At 48.7% G+C, this 13,903-nt stretch overlaps 1 long non-coding RNA gene across 1 annotated transcript in view; it reads right to left on the reverse strand.

Moving 5' to 3' along the window:
- Nucleotides 1–348: 348 nt before the first annotated feature.
- Nucleotides 349–13,903, reverse strand: part of LOC147111310 (uncharacterized) — a 75,077-nt gene continuing 61,522 nt past the window's right edge. The window contains exon 2 of the long non-coding RNA XR_015080083.1: nt 349–1,610. This is a non-coding gene — a long non-coding RNA (uncharacterized LOC147111310). The remainder of the gene's footprint in view (nt 1,611–13,903) is intronic.

Raw genomic sequence — 13,903 nt, forward strand, 5'->3', positions numbered from 1 at the left:
TCTGTCGAGGGGACAGAATGGAAATGTGAGGATGAATGAATGTTCTGGAGCTTTGTTTGATTGTCTTTTGAGAATCGGGGATTATTTTTCAGAACTTCGACTCGGGGAGATTATATAGTTGGGGTAGAGATCACGGTCAGAGAGAGTGTGCATGCTTTGTGGGTTTGATGGCTGAGCGGCCTTTTCTCATTGTATGCTTTCTTAGGAATGAATTATGTGAGAATTTTACTTGAATAACACTTATTTAAAAGCAGGATATTGATCCTGTGTTACAACCGAGTGTGGGAGTGGAGTACATATAAAATGTGACTCATGTATTTATATAAATACAGAATACAAAGCCAGCCATTTAAAATACAAAATTCGGCATGTTTTTATTCTTGTATTTGGGTCAAATGAGCTCAGTTTTTGAAGCGTTTTCTGACCAATTTCATCTTTTTAGTTTAACTTGGATCCGTTGCAGATAAAATAATTTCACGTACACAATTTTTAAACTTCCTTAACGTTTTAAAAGTACAGCATTCAGTCAGCTTGGCATCAGAGCCTGTTCCAGAATGGGCGATGTCCTTGTGTGTCAGCCAATGGCTCAGTGGGCAGCACCCTGGCCTCTGAGTCAGAAGGTTGTGGGTTCAAAGTCCCGCTCCAGAGACTTGAGCACAAAAATCGAGGCTGACACTCCCAGTGCAGCGCTGAGGGAGTGCCGCACGGTCGGAGGTGCTGTCTTTCAGAGAAGATGTGTTAAACCAAGTCTCAGGTGGACGTAAAGGATCCCATGCTGCTATTTCGAAGAAGAGCAGGGGAGCTATTCCCGGTGTCCTGGCCAATGTTTCTCTCTTCTCTTAGGCAGTCCCTCGGAACCGAGGATGACTTGCTTCCACATTAAAAATGAGTTCTCAGGTGACTGATGAGTCCAATGCGGGACCTACAGTCTCTGTCACAGGTGGGGCAGACAGTGGTTGAAGGGACAGGTGGATGGGGTGCTTGGGTTGACGTGCGCTCCTTGCGCTGCCTGTGCTTGGCTTCCGCTTGCTCCCGGCGAAGAGACTCGAGGGGTTCGGCGCCTTCCTGCATGTTTCTCCTCCACTTTGTGCGGTCTTGGGCCAGGGATTCCCAGGTGTCGGTGGGGATGTTGCACTTTTTCAAGGAGGCTTTGAGGGTGTCCTTGAAGCGTTTCCTCTGCCCACCTGGGGCTCTCTTGCCGTGTCGGAGCTCCGAGTAGAGCGCTTGTTTTGTTCTCGCTCAGGCCAACACCCTCAGCATCGATGCTTTGACCACGCTCGCTCAGCTCCGATGGACGGGTCACATCGTCCGCATGCCCGATACAATATTTATCCCTCAATCAACATCACTAAAAAAAACAGATTATCTGGTCATTATCCCATTGCTGTTTGTGGGAGCTTGCTGTGCGCAAATTGGCTGCTGCGTTTCCTACATTACAACAGTGACGACACTTCGAAAAGTACTTCATTGGCTGTAAAGCTCTTTGGGACGTGGTTGTGAAAGACGCTGAATAAATCCAAGCCTTTCTTTCTTCTTTACAGAGCTGTAAATTGTCAGGACAGAATTCTGCAGGGCTGTCCACACCTTCCAAGGATTCGTTTATTTTGGAACTAAACACAAAGGGCGCCGTGTCAAAATGTCATTGGCAGTTGAGACAACAGATTGAATACTCGACAACACTGCCCTTGTGGACCCCAGCAATAAAAGTCATTCAAGAGGCAACCGGTTTAAGCTATTCTAATTGATCCGTGGCTTTGGCTCGGGCACCAATCAGCTGAGCACCTTGCAAAGGTATCAGAACGATCTTGTTGCTTCAATTCAACCTATGACTGCAAGCCAAGTGTGCTTGAGACACAGCAATGAACAGTAACCTGTCGGAATACGTTTAGACGAACGGCGTCAAGAGGATCATTTCAAAGTTCCTGGTCGGTGTGGAATGCAAATGATTACGGGCATTTTCAGTGTTAACAGTTGCCACAAACAAGAGTACGACCACTTTTTGGCACGTATGTTGAGGAAATTTATGCACTGCCAAAGTAGACCTCAATTTGAAAATGTGTGCGCATAACCCAACTCTTCCTGAGTATATCTGATTACCCAGTTTCTACCGAGTGTTATGAATTCAGGTCTGCCGCAAATATCTACACTGGTTCAGTGGTGTCAGCTGCTCCCTGAAACAGTCTGGTTGTGTGCTTCTTACGAATTCTTGTGGAGAGGAGAGATTTGGCAAGGGCCACGAGTTTGATCAATCTAGGGCTCTCTGCTGCCCTTTACAACCTTGGTGGGGGCCTGATTCTTCAAGTTTCTCTCTCCCTCCTTCCTCCCACCTCTCCCCCTCCTCCTCACCCCCACGCCTTCCCCATCTCCTCTCACCCCCACGCCTTCCTCCCCCTCCCTTCCTCCCCCCTCCCCTCCTGCCCCCCTCCTCCCCTCCCTTCCTCCCCCCTCCTCCTTACCCACCCTATCCCCTCCTCCACCTCCCTCCCTCCTCATCTCCTTCCCTCCCTATCCTCCTCCCCCTCCTCCTTACCCGCCCTACTCCCTCCTCCTCATATCCTCCCCTCCCTCTCCTCCTCCCCCGCCCTCCCCCTCATCTCCTCCCCTCCCTCTCCTCCTCCCCCTCCTCCTTACTCACCCTACCCCCCTCGCCCCTCCCCCCACCTCTCCCCCTCCTCATCTCCCCTCCCTCTCCCCTCCTCCTTACCCGCCCTACCCCCGCCACCACTCCTCCTCATATCCTCCCCTCCCTCTCCTCCTCTCCCCTCCTCCTTACCCGCCCTACCTCCCTCGTCTCTCCTCTCGACACTCGTCCCACCCCTCCTCCCCACCCTCGTTTCCCCCCTTCCCATCCTCCTTTTCTCCCCAATCCTCCTCCTCCCCCACCCTCCCCTCCTCCTCCCCCCCAGATCCCCAAATTCCACCCCTCTTGGCTCCCCCTCCTCCTTCCACTCCTCCTCCTCCTCCTCTCCTCTCCCACCCTCCTCCCCCCTCCTCCTCCCCACTGTTCATCAGATAAGCTCAGTACAAATTCTTTCTCCAGACATCACAAGGTTTATAACTAACATATGCACAAGAATGGCGGCCCTTTCTCTCACCCACACCGCTGGCCATGGTTCGCTTGATAAAAAATTGAGCTTCTGATCAACCCGCTCAATTTCTCTTGTGTTTATTAGGACCGAATCTCCAATTAACTGGAATAACAACAGAAAATGCTGGAAAAACTCAGCAGGCCAGGCAACATCCGTGGAGAGAAACTAGAGTCGACGTCTGGCTTGCTTTTCCTTGATTCATTTTAAATGGAGGCTTCTCGTTCAGGTTGAATGTCAAGAGTCATTTAATTTCGAACCCCCTGCTCGAAGCTAATTTACTGTAAGTAAATAATTACTACAAAAATGCATTTTAAATTTGAAGCCTAGTTAAATTCTGAAGGAAAGTTAAATTCCGTTTTCTGTCACTTTTTTGGTTTTTGGTAACTGGCTTATTCACGATTGTTAATCCGTGACGTGGATGTCCTCGCGTGTCAGTAACCTGGAATGTATTTGTCATTGGCACTCACACTCTTGTTGGTGAAGTGGAGCCAAAACTGAACCTCAAAGCACATGTCTGTCTAAGAACAAGTCATACAGCTTGGCAGTGCACTTTGCAAATCACGGTCTTTATTTTATTCATTTAAGAGCACTTTCATGATTAATAACTTCTAGTAGCAGTAATATCTCATTACAAAGTTTTCAATGGTTATTGATTTTTCCCCTTCTTGATTCCTGCAGAAATGGGGTTCTTCACTGCAGTGCAATTCCGATTGATGTCAAACATCAAACTAAAGTCAATCATTTTTTTTTCTCTGATTCTAAGTTCATCTTTTTATATACAGTCTTTCTTGTTCATGGTGCAATCTCTTGACCATAGGAACACCTTCTATCCAGGAATATTTAATATCAATCCTGCCCTTTTTTGAGCCAGGTCTCTGTTATCGCCATGGCATCATATTCCCATATGGCTATTTGCGCCTGCAGCTCACCAGCCTTATTTACTGCGCTTCGTGTGTTTACATACATGCACTGTAAGCCTATCTTAGACCATCTTGTGTTTTCTCTTAGTATGGTATTAGGTGGGGTCAGACTATCTCTTACTCTCGTGCTGTCTGTATTGCCCAATCCTTTGTGCACCTTGTTTCTCCTTTCTCATGCTACATCCTGGTGCCCATCCCCCTGCCAAATTAGTTTAAACCCTCCCCAACAGCACTAGCAACCCCCTCCGCACGAGGATATTGGTCCCGGCTCTTTTGAGGTGCAACCCGTCTGGCCTGTACTGGCCCCACCTCCCCCAGAACCAGTCCCAAAGTTCCAGGAATCTGAAGCCCTCCCTCCTGCACCATCTCTCCAGCCATGCATTCATCTGCTCTATTCTCCTATTTCTATACTCACTCGCGCATGGCACCGGGAGTAATCCGGAGATTAATACCTTTGAGGTCCTGCTTTTTAATCTCTTTCCTAGCTCCCCAAAATCTGCCTGCAGGACCTCATCCCTCTTTCTACCTATGTCGTTGGTACCAAACTGGACCACGACCGTTGGCTGTTCACCCTCCCCCCTTCAGAATGCTCAGTGACATCCTTGACCCTGGCACCAGGGAGGCAACATACCATCCTGGAATTATGTCTGCGGCCACAGAAACGCCTGTCTGTTCCCCTAACTTTTGAATCCCCTATCATTATTGCTTTCCCAATCTCCACACCCCCCACCCCCCACCCCCCTCCGGCCCCTGTACAGCTGAACCATCTGTGGTGCCGTGGACTTGGCTCTGGCTGTACTCCCCAGAGGATCCATCGCCCTCACCAATATTATACCGGTTGGAGAGCGAAATGCACTCAGGGGACTCCTGCACTACCTGCCTGGTCCTCCTCTTCTGTCTGGCGGTCACCCATTCCCTCTCTGCCTGCACACTCTTAAGCTGCAGGGTGACCAGCCCCTGAAACGTGCTATCCACGTAGCTCTCAGCCTCGCGGATGCACCGCAGTGACACCAGCTGCTGCTCAAGCTCCGAAACCCAGAGCTCGAGCTCCTCCAGCTGACGACACTTCCTGCACACGTGGCTGTCAAGGGCACAGGAAGCATCCTGGAGTTCCCACATGGCACAGGATGTACATTCCATGGGACTGAGGTGCCCTGCCATGCCTCTATTTAACAGACTATTAACTAACTTAGCAGAAATAAACTTAAAACTTAAAAAAAACACTCACCAGCTACTCACCAATCAGCCCCTTCCCTTGTGCTGATGTCACTTTAGGTTTTTTATTCTGACGTCACTCTTTCAAAATCTGCCTGTGTTGAGTTGCTCCCAGCTCCACTCGTGCTCCGCTCCCACTCAGGTCCGCTCCTTCTGGTCTCGGGCCTCTATTATACTTAGATTTTAGGAAGACATTTGTTGAGGTATTTCATATGGATCAAGTATACAAAATCAGCAGAAGTTGTTATGGGGTGTGTACTCGGGTGGATTGAAAATTGGCTGGGTGCCAGGAGACAGAGGTTTGTGCAAACAGGAAGCATTCCGATTGGAGAGGTGTGATCAGTGGAATACCTTGGGGCTCGGGACTCTTCGACATTTTTATAAATGATCTGGAACAGGGTTACCTTTGAGTATTTACAGCTGGTGCAGGTCGGGATCTCATTGAAACTTATAAAATTCTAACAGGACTAGACGGACTAGATGCAGGAAGGATGTTCCCGATGGCGGGGGAGTCCAGAACCAGGGGTCACAGTCTAAGGATAAGGGGTAAGCCATGTGGGACTGAGATGAGGAGGAATTTCTTCACCCAGAGAGTGGCGAACCTGTGGAATTCTCTGCCACAGAAGGCAGTTGAGGCCAATTCATTAAATATATTCAAGAAGGAGTTGGATATATTTCTTAAGGCTAAAGGGATCAAGGGATATGGGGAGAAGGCAGGGACAGGGTACTGAATTTGGATGATCAGCCATGATCTCATTAAATGGCGGAGCAGGCTCGAGGGGCCGAATGGCCTACTCCTGCTCCTATCTTCTATGTTTCTATGTACCATGGAGGATGGGGAGAAGCTGCAGGAGGAGCTGGATTGTTTGGGGGAAATGGGCAGAGAATTGGCAGATGCAGTTTAATATGGATAATGCATCTGAGATTAAGGAACAGGCAGAGGGGTTACAGGATTAATAGGGTAAATATTGGACAAGACTGACTGGGAAAGAGATCTTGGAATTATACTAGATAGATCATAGAAGGGCAGTATCCTAGGCCCAACCACCTTCAGCTGCTTCATCAATGACCTTCCCTCCATCATAAGGTCAGAAGTGGGGATGTTCGCTGATGACTGCACAGTGTTCAGTTCCATTCGCAACTCCTCAGATAATGAAGCAGTCCATGCCCGCATGCAGCAAGACCTGGATAACATTCAGGCTTGGGCTGGTAAGTGGCAGGTAATGTTCACGCCACACAAGTGCCAGGCAATGACCATCTCCAACAAGCGAGAATCTAACCACCTCCCCTTGACATTCAACGGCATTACCATCGCCGAATCCCCCACCATCAACATCCTGGGGGTCTCCATTAACCAGAAACTTAACTGGATCAGCCACATAAATACTGTGGCTACAAGGGCAGGTCATAGGCTGGGTATTCTGCGGCGAGTGTCTCACCTCCTGACTCCCCAAAGCCTTTCCACCATCTACAAGGCACAAGTCAGGAGTGTGATGGAATACTCTCCACTTGCCTGGATGAGTGCAGCTCCAACAATACGCAAGAAGCTCGACACAATCCAGGACAAAGCAGCCTGCTTGATTGGCACCCCATCCACCACCTTAAACATTCACTCCCTCCACCACTGGTGTACCGTGGCTGCAGTGTGTACCATCTACAAGGTGCACTGCAGCAACTCGTCAAGGCTTCTTCGGCAGCACCTCCCAAACTCGCGACCTCTTCCACCTAGAAGGACAAGGGCAGCAGGTGCATGGGAACACCACCACCTCCAAGTCACACACCATCGTGACTTGGAAATATATCGGCCGTTCCTTCATCGTCGCTGGGTCAAAATCCTGGAACTCCCTCCCTAACAGCACTGTGGGAGTACCTTCACCACACGGGCTGCAGCGGCTCAAGAAGGCGGCTCTTAGGCTCTTCTCAAGGGCAATTAGGGATGGGCAATAAATGCCGGCCTTGCCAGCGATGCCCACTTCCCATGAATGAATAATAAAAAAAAATCTTGGAATTATTTTCCAGATGAATGAGCTATGATGGGCCTTATCTCCTCGATACAAAAGCACAATACTGCAGATGCTGGAAATCTGAAATAAAAACAGAAAATGCTGGAAATACTCAGCAGGCCAGGCAGCATCTGTGGAGAGAGAAACAGAGTTAACATTTCAGGTCGATGACCTTTCATCAGAACTGGAAAAAGTTAGAGATGTAACAGGTTTTAAGCAGGCGTAGAGGCTGGGAAAGGGGGGAGGGGAGGAAAGAACAAAAGGGAAGGTCTGTGATAGGTTGGAAGGCAGGAGTGATTAAATGACAAAAGGGATGATTGCACCATTTACAAGATGCACTGCAGCAACTCACCAAGGCTTCTTCGGCAGCACCTCCCAAACCGGTGACCTCCACCACCTAGAAGGACAAGGGCAGCAGGTGTATGGGCACACCATCACCTCCAAGTTCCCCTCCAAGTCACACACCATCCTTATCTTCAGTGCTTTACTGAACACATCTGAGACCCCGCTTAATGAATTCAATGCCACAATATCAGAACGTCTTTTTGAAAGCTTTTGTACAAACTCAATTTTTTTAAATGCACGGTCATTTTTTGCTAACATTGCTGATATTGCAATGTTATGAAATCTGGTCCAAGGATAAGTACTTGACTCAAAATAAGTCCATTTTTTTTCTCCAATGAGTTTGTTTTGTAGATGTTTATGTTTCCATGGAGTTCTGAATTCAATCACTTCATTGTTTGAGGTATTGGATGATATAGCATGCAGGGGATTATTCACAGTGAGCTCATCTGCTCAGTGTCACTGGCAGTGTCTGTCTATTTAAGGCTGCTTTGCAGGAGCGCCAAGTTTTCTTTTCAGTCAGAGGAACGTGTGGTTCAGGTCCCGCTCCAGAGACTTGAGCACAAAAATCTAGGCCGACACTCCCAGTGCCAGTGCTGAGGGAGTGCTGCACTGTTGGAGGTGCTGCCTTTCGGATAAGACGTTAATTTTGGAGCATACGCGATGCTGAGAGGCTCGTGGATAGCACGTTTAGCGAGTTGTTCACGCCTCAGGGTAGGGCAGCACAGGGGGTGACCATCAGGCGGAGCAACAAAGGCAGGCAGGTAGTGCAGGGAACCCCTGCGGACATCCCCCTTTCAAACAAGTATACCGCTTTGGATACTGTTGAGGGGGATGACTCACCAGGGGAAGGCAGCAGCAGCCAACTTCCTGGCACTGGCGGTGCTCCTGCTGCCCAGGAAGGGGGGAAAAAGAGTGGGAGAGCAATAGTGGTAGGGGATTCTATAGTAAGGGGAACAGATAGGCGTTTCTGTGGCCGTAGACGTGAATCCAGGATGGTTTGTTGCCTCCCTGGTGCCAGGGTCAAGGATGTCACTGAGCGGCTGCAGGGCATTCTGGAGGGGGAGGGTGAACAGCCAGTGGTCGTGGTCCACATTGGTACCAACGACATAGGTAAAAAGAGGGATGAGGTCCTGCAGCAAGAATTTAGGGAGCTAGGTGAAGGATTAAAGAGCAGGACCTCAAGGGTTGTAATCTCTGGATTACTCCCGGTGCCACGTGCTAGTAAGTATAGAAATAGGAAGATAGAACAGATGAATGCGTGGCTAAAGGGATGGTGCAGGGGGGAGGGCTTTAGTTTCCTGGATCACTGGGTCTGCTTCTGGGAAAGGTGGGACTTGTACAAGTCGGACGGTTTACACCTGAACCAGAGGGGAACCAATATCCTTGCGGGGAGGTTTGCTAGCACTGCTGGGGGGGGTTTAAACTAACTTGGCAGGGGGATGGGGTACAGAGTGGAGCTATAGTAGGGGGTGATTTACAGCCAAATACAGAGGGAAAAACAAGTCAGCTGGGAAGGCAAAGCAAATATTTGAAGGCAAAAGAGAATATGGCAGGGCTGGAAGGCATTTATTTTAATGCAAGGAGTCTTGCAAATAAGGTGGATGAACTGAAGTTGTTGTTGAACACATGGGAGTACGATATTGTTGCTATCACGGAGACATGGTTGAGGGAGGGTCAGGACTGGCAGCTCAATATTCCGGGGTATAGAATCTTCAGGCGAGACAGAGGGGGGTGTAAAAGGGGAGGGGGTGTTGCAATATTAATTAAGGAGTCAATTACTGCTGTAAGGAGGGATGATATATTAGCGGGTTCCTCTAATGAGGCCATATGGGTAGAACTTAAAAACAAAAAGGGGGCAAGCACTTTGCTGGGAGTGTACTATAGGCCCCCAAACAGTCAGGGGGAGATAGAGGAACAGATATGTAGGCAAATCTCAGAAAAGTGCGAAAATAATAGGGTAATAATAGTGGGGGATTTCAACTTCCCCAATATAAATTGGGATAGTCAGAGTGTGAAAGGCTTAGAGGGTGCAGAATTCTTAAAGTGCATCCAGGAGAGCTTTTTGAGCCAACATGTAGAAAGTCCTACAAGAGAGGGGGCGGTACTGGACCTAATTCTGGGGAATGTAGCCGGGCAAGTGGTGGAAGTGTCAGTAGGAGAGCATTTTGGCGACAGTGACCACAATTCGGTGAGATTTAAGGTGGTCATGGAAAAAGACAAAGACGGCCCGGAAATAAGGGTTCTAAATTGGGGGAAGGCCGATTTTAATATGATAAGGCAGGATCTGGCCAAATTGGACTGGGAGCAGCTACTTATAGGAAAATCCGCATCAAAACAGTGGGAGACTTTCAGAAGGGAAATAGAGAGAGTACAACGCCAACATGTTCCTGTAAAGGTCAAGGGTGGGACCAACAAGCAAAGGGAACCTTGGATGACAAGGGATATACAAAAATGCATTAGAAATAAAAGGGGGGCTTTTGGCAGTTACAAAAGACTAAAGACGGAAGAAGCCCTAGAGGAGTATAAAAAATGCAGGGGCATACTTAAAAAAGAAATTAGGAGGGCGAGGAGGGGCCATGAAATAACACTGGCGAGCAAAATAAAGGAAAATCCTAAGATGTTTTATAAGTATATTAAGGGCAAGAGGATAACCAGGGAAAGGGTAGGGCCCATTAGGGACCAAAGTGGCAATCTGTGTGTAGAGCCAGATGATGTAGGCGGGGTTTTAAATGAATTTTTTGCATCTGTGTTCACTATGGAGAAAGACGATGCAGACATAGAAATCGGGCAAGGGGGCTGTGACATACTTGAACATATTAGCATCGAGAGGGAGGAGGTGCTAGCGGTTTTAGCAGGCCAAAAAGTGGATAAATCCCCAGGCCCAGACGAGATGTATCCCAGGCTGCTGTGGGAGGCAAAGGAGGAGATTGCAGGGGCTCTGACACAAATTTTCAGAACCTCTCTGGCCACAGGGGATGTACCAGAGGACTGGAGAACAGCTAACGTAGTACCATTATTCAAGAAGGGTAGCAGGGATAAACCAGGGAATTACAGGCCAGTGAGCCTAACATCTGTGGTAGGGAAATTATTGGAAAAAATTCTGAGGGACAAAATTAGTCTCCACTTGGAGAGGCAAGGATTAATCGGGGATAGTCAGCATGGCTTTGTCAAGGGTAAATCATGTCTGACAAATCTGATTGAATTTTTCGAGGGGGTGACTAGGGGGGTGGATGAGGGAAATGCTGTGGATGTGGTTTACATGGACTTCAGTAAAGCTTTTGACAAAGTCCCGCATAGGAGACTGGTCAAGAAGGTAAGAGCCCATGGGATCCAGGGTGCCTTGGCGCGTTGGATCCTAAACTGGCTGAGTGGCAGGAGGCAGAGGGTGATGGTCGAAGGTTGCTTTTGTGACTGGAAGCCTGTGTCCAGTGGGGTACCTCAGGGATCGGTGCTGGGACCCTTGTTGTTTGTGATCTACATAAATGATTTGGATGAGAATGTAAAAGGTATGATCAGTAAGTTCGCAGATGACACGAAAATTGGTGGGGTGGTAAATTGTGAGGAGGAAAGCCTCAGGCTACAGGACGATATAAACGGGTTGGTCAGATGGGCGGAAAAGTGGCAAATGGAATTTAACCCTGAAAAGTGCGAGGTGATGCATTTTGGACGGACAAATAAGGCAAGGGAATACACAATGAGTGGTAGGACCCTAGGAAGTACAGAGGGTCAGAGGGACCTTGGTGTACATGTACATAGATCCCTGAAGGCAGCGGAACAGGTAGATAAGGTGGTTAAAAAGGCATATGGGATACTTGCCTTCATTAGCCGAGGCATAGAATATAAGAGCAGGGAGGTTATGATGGAACTGTACAAAACGCTGGTGAGGCCACAGCTGGAGTACTGTGTGCAGTTCTGGTCGCCTCACTATAGGAAGGATGTGATTGCTTTGGAGAGGGTGCAGAGAAGATTCACCAGGATGTTACCTGGGATGGAGCGCCTCAGCTATGAAGAGAGGCTGGACAGGCTGGGGTTGTTTTCCTTGGAGCAAAGAAGGCTGAGGGGGGACCTGATTGAGGTGTACAAAATGATGAGGGGCATAGATAGGGTAGACAAAGAGGAACTTTTCCCCTTAGTAGGGGGGTCAATAACAAGGGGGCATAGATTCAGGGTAAGGGGCTGGAGATTTAGAGGGGATTTGAGGAGGAACTTTTTCACCCAGAGGGTGGTTGGAATGTGGAACTCAATGCCTGAAAGGGTGGTAGAGGCAGGAACCCTCACAACATTCAAGAAGCATTTGGATGAGCACTTGAAATGCCACTGCATACAAGGCTATGGACCAAATGCTGGAAAATGGGATTAGACTGGACAGGGATGGATGGGCGGCGCAGACACGATGGGCCGAAGGGCCTCTTTCTGTGCTGTAAAACTCTATGACTCTATGACTCTATGACTCTAAACCGAGGCCCCGTCTGCTCTCTCAGGTGGAAGTTAAGGATCCCATGGCACTATTTCGAAGAAGAGCAGGGGAGTTATCCCCGGTGTCCTGATTAATATTTATCCCTTAGTCAGGTTGCTGAGGTAGGGAGTGGCAAGACCACTTGTAGATGAGCACAATGATTTTGGAAACAATGGGAGATGAAAGGAAAATTACAAAGTAATCCCAGCACAAGATGGCGGGCAGGGGGGCGCGTGCGCTTTTCCTGCTGGAAGCGCGCCGCCCGCCATGCTGGACAAGTCAGATGGGCTGGCGGCAGGAGCGCACGCACGCACGCAACGTTTTCAGTGCACAATAATTTATTTAAATTAGGGTCCTGTGCAGCTTGCAGGAGTCGTTTTCGACTTTGCCAACGCTCCAATTGCCACGTGCTTACCTTGCATAGCACAACGTGGCACTAAATTGCAGGAAGGACCCCCCCAAAACTAACCTGACTATTGAGCCGAGAGGAGCAGGAGTGCTCCTCCTGACCCCACATTCAAAGAATGCGGGCCGCCCCCCCCCCCCCGTGCTCACTGATCGCCCCCATCCTCTCCCGCCCACCCCCCCATACCCTACCCCCGAGGCCCGCTCGCCCTCCCTTCCCCACTTACCTGAGCGTCGCTGCAACGCCGGCAGCGACCCGATCTTCAATTATGATTCGCCGGCAGCTCGCCGGCCCCGTGGAAATGAGGCCCAAGGCCCAATGTCAGGGGGGCACCTCGGGCCTGGCCATTCAGGCCCAGGAATCGCACCATGGGCCAACCCCTCCCCCTGCAGCAAAAAAAAAAAATGGATGCTCCCAAATGTCTGGGCCGCGATGTTATTTCAGCAGCTGGTAAAGGCTTGGACGGATGGGGTAATTTTCCAAGTTTGTGCTGCCAGTAAGGATTAATTTTGAGGCGTGGGTGGTGCATGTCGCCGTTCCTTCATCGTCGCTGGGTGGTGCAGCATTAAGGTTTCCCCCGCTGTTGCTGTGATCTCTGAAAATCAGCCCTTAATTATCACCCTACAACGCGAGCTGTGCCTGTCTGCGGGAACGTTCTTTGTGGAATGCAACCAGGCAGGGCTGAATAATGTAGATCACAATGTTAGATATCGCCGTGCCTTTACCTTGAATTGCCTTTGGGCGTCCAGAGGCATTTAACCACTTACTGGTCGTGCAATTTTTTTTTTTTTAACCCGCTCAGCTCGAGTCTGCGGTGACGCTCTCCACTCAGTCAGCATGTGGGCTTTGCGGGATATTCTCAATGTGAAGTAGAATCAGTCAGAGAGGATCTGAACCAGGGATGTCCAAAGCACCATTTCCAGCCCTGACAATCTGGGCCGCAAGGCTCAAGTTGCTCGATTCTATTTGTACTTGCATTTCTTACTTGCTGGTCTGTCTTGTCTGAATTTCCTACACCTGAAGGATTTGGAAAAGGCCCAACACCAAGATCTGTTAGTATCAATAACCTGGAAAGATGAGCAAATTCATAGGAACATATTATTCAACAAGCTAAGCCAAACAACCCCAGATTTCAAGGAATTGGATGACCTGTCAAAATTGAGATTAGTCCTAGGAGAAGGAGACAGACCATACCTTGGGGCCAAATATGTAACAACATGTCACAACCTGAGGACTGTTTAAAATTAAGACTGTTTAAAAATTAATATTGAACGTACCAAATGAAGTACAAAGACTGTTTAAAATTAATATTGTTTAAAAATAATATTGTATGTACCCAACAAATGTCATATCGATTGACACCTACAGAATGTTGGAAAACTGTACCTTTTTGCTATGTAAGCTTTGGCAATATGGTTCTCTGTAAACTTTCATGCCAATAAAGCATTTGAGTTGGAATTGGAATTGGA

This window comes from Somniosus microcephalus, chromosome 11, assembly GCF_052327205.1.
Source record: "Somniosus microcephalus isolate GS21.2 chromosome 11, FLI_Smic_1.0, whole genome shotgun sequence".
Lineage (NCBI taxonomy): Eukaryota > Metazoa > Chordata > Chondrichthyes > Squaliformes > Somniosidae > Somniosus > Somniosus microcephalus.